This window comes from Pyrgilauda ruficollis, unplaced genomic scaffold, assembly GCF_017590135.1.
Source record: "Pyrgilauda ruficollis isolate IOZ18807 unplaced genomic scaffold, ASM1759013v1 scaffold387, whole genome shotgun sequence".
Classification (NCBI taxonomy): domain Eukaryota; kingdom Metazoa; phylum Chordata; class Aves; order Passeriformes; family Passeridae; genus Pyrgilauda; species Pyrgilauda ruficollis.
Window position 1 is genome coordinate 15,001 of NW_024525345.1, and position 2,500 is coordinate 17,500.

At 79.6% G+C, this 2,500-nt stretch overlaps 1 non-coding gene across 1 annotated transcript; it reads right to left on the bottom strand.

The window, feature by feature from the left end:
- Window positions 1-81: 81 nt before the first annotated feature.
- On the bottom strand, window positions 82-234 carry LOC121358357. The gene has a single exon (XR_005955873.1). It is a non-coding gene; the product is annotated as a 5.8S ribosomal RNA (ribosomal RNA).
- Between the last annotated feature and the right edge of the window lie 2,266 nt (window positions 235-2,500).

Below are 2,500 nucleotides of genomic sequence, written 5' to 3' on the forward strand. Positions count from 1 at the left end.
GCCGACCGCGGCCAACGGGCCTGCGAGGCGACCCCAGCCGCGCCGCCGGGGTGGCCCCCCGGACGGCGATTGATCGTCAAGCGACGCTCAGACAGGCGTAGCCCCGGGAGGAACCCGGGGCCGCAAGTGCGTTCGAAGTGTCGATGATCAATGTGTCCTGCAATTCACATTAATTCTCGCAGCTAGCTGCGTTCTTCATCGACGCACGAGCCGAGTGATCCACCGCTAAGAGTTGTCTGGATTTCGGCACCGACCCCGCGCGCGCGGAGGGGCCGGGACCGCTCACGCGAAGCGGCCCCTTTTTCTCTTGCGCCGAGGACGCGCGGGCGCGCGCCTGGCTTCCACCGTACGAGCACACACAAACGGAGGAGGGGGGAAGAAAACAAAAAAAAAACCCACGGAACGCTCCGAAGGTCGGCGAAAAGGCGGGGGGGCCCGCGCCCCCGACCGCCTCCCCCCGCAAGGGGAGACGCCACCTCGCGTGCCGTCCTTCGGAGGCGGCCCAGGCGCCCGGGCTCGACCCGGCCTCCGCGCGGAGGGCCACACGGCGCGCGAGGGACCGCGGGGGCACGGCGGCCCGCCCGGCCTCGATTATTACACGGGACGACACACACACACACGCGCGGCCGGGGGCACGGCCGTCGGCCCCCGCACGCGCTGGCTCCCCTTGGCCGCTCCGCGGAGCCCGCGGAGCGCCGCCGCGCCGCGGCGCGGCCGGCTCTCCCCAGCGGCCTTACGACGCTCGAGACGGCACGCGCCGACGACCGCACCGCCGGCGCGCCCCCCGCGGGAACCGCTCCCGTCGGAAAGGCCAGCGACCGGCGGCCGCGCCCCGCCACCGGCGCCGGAGGCGGGCGCCGCCGAGACCCGAGCCGGCGCCGCGGGTGCCCGAAGCCTGCCGGTCGGCAAGACCCGCCGCCGCCGCGACCGCCCTGCCGGGCCCGCCGCCGCCGCGTCGCACCGTCGTGGCCCCCTTCCCCCGGGCACGCGCCCGGCGGAAGGCGTACGGCGCCGAGCCGGGGGGCAACGCCCGCTCTCCGCGTTTGCCACGCGCAGAGCGGGCGGGGAAGCGCCCCCGCGGCCGCCCGCACGCCCTCCCTTCGGCCCACACGCGGCCGGGAAGGGCGACGGGAACGCGACGGGTGAGGCCCGGGCCGGGACGGCCGACGGCGCCGGCGGGCGCCTTCCGGCAGGCCGTCCCCCCCCTCCCGGGCGGGGGGGGGGGAAACACTCGCCGAGCGGCGACGCCGCCGCTCGGCACGGGGTCGCCCGCGCTCGCGGTCCTCCGCCGACGGAGGGACCGCCGAGCGCTCGCCCCAGACGGGCGGGCGGCCGGGCCAGGGACGTCCGGCGGACGGCGCCGCCGGTGCGTTCGAGGAGAAGGCCGTCGAGGGGAGAGGGACGGCCGCGCCGGACGCGGCGCCGCGCGCGGGAACGCGGCGGCGGCCAAGGAGAGAGCGCGGCGGGCCCCGGCGGCCGCGGCCGAGGAAAGGCAGAGAGCACGCGCTCTCTGCCGGCATCGTCCCGTTTCGAGGGGAGCGGGTCGGTCGGCCCCCCGCGGCCGACCGCGCGCGCCGCGGCCTCTCCGCCGAGGCCGGGCCGCGGAGAGGGGGGGGCAGGGCGCCCCTCCCCGGCGCGGCGCGGTTTACCCCCGCGCGCGCGCGGCGGAACGGCGACGACGGGCGCGCGGCCGGCGGCAACGGACGCCACCGCAGGGGATCAGCGGGAGTGGCTCCCCACCCCTCAGTGGCGCCGCGCCGCCGCCCGGCACGCCTACCGCCGCCGGCACCGCCGCCGCGGCGGGCCGCGCCGAGCCGCCCGAGTCTTTAACCCGCCGCCCGGCTCGGCGGGTCCTTTCGGCCCCGCGGCGTTTGACGACGCCGAGGGGACTCGGGGACCCGCCGAGGCGCGGAGCGCTAGGTACCTGGCCCTGGGGCGAGGGAAACGACCTGCATGGCCCCGCCGGGGTGCCTCTCCCGCTGCCGCCCTCGGGGGAGCGTCCACCGGCGGGGGCGCGCCCGACGTCTGCCGCCACCACCGCGGCGTCCTTCTCGGGGCCCGGGGTCTCCCTCGGCAGCCCGGCGCTGCGCCCGAGAGGACAACCGCGGCTCGGGCCGCCCCGCCGGCGCGGAGACGCGGCCCGACCGCCGAGCACCTCGCCGACCCCGCCGGGAGGCCGCGGCGCCGACGGGGAGACGAACGCCGCCGCCGCCGCCGCCGCGCCAGCCCGGCGGCGGGTCGCACGCGCGGGGCGCGCCCCGAAGCGCGGCCCGGAACGCCCGGAGGCTCGGCCCTTGGAGTTCCTCCGCCGCGCGAGGGGCCGCTCGGCCCGAGAGCGGGATTTCGCCGGCCGGCGAAGGCCCGCTCCCCGGTGCGGGAAGGGCCGGAGGAGCCGCCTCCTGCCGGCCCCGAAGGCGGCCCCGCCACCCGGTCCCTCGCCGGTCGCCATCGGCCGCCGACGGGTGCGACGGCCGGACGGCCGGCCGTCGCTCGACGGGCG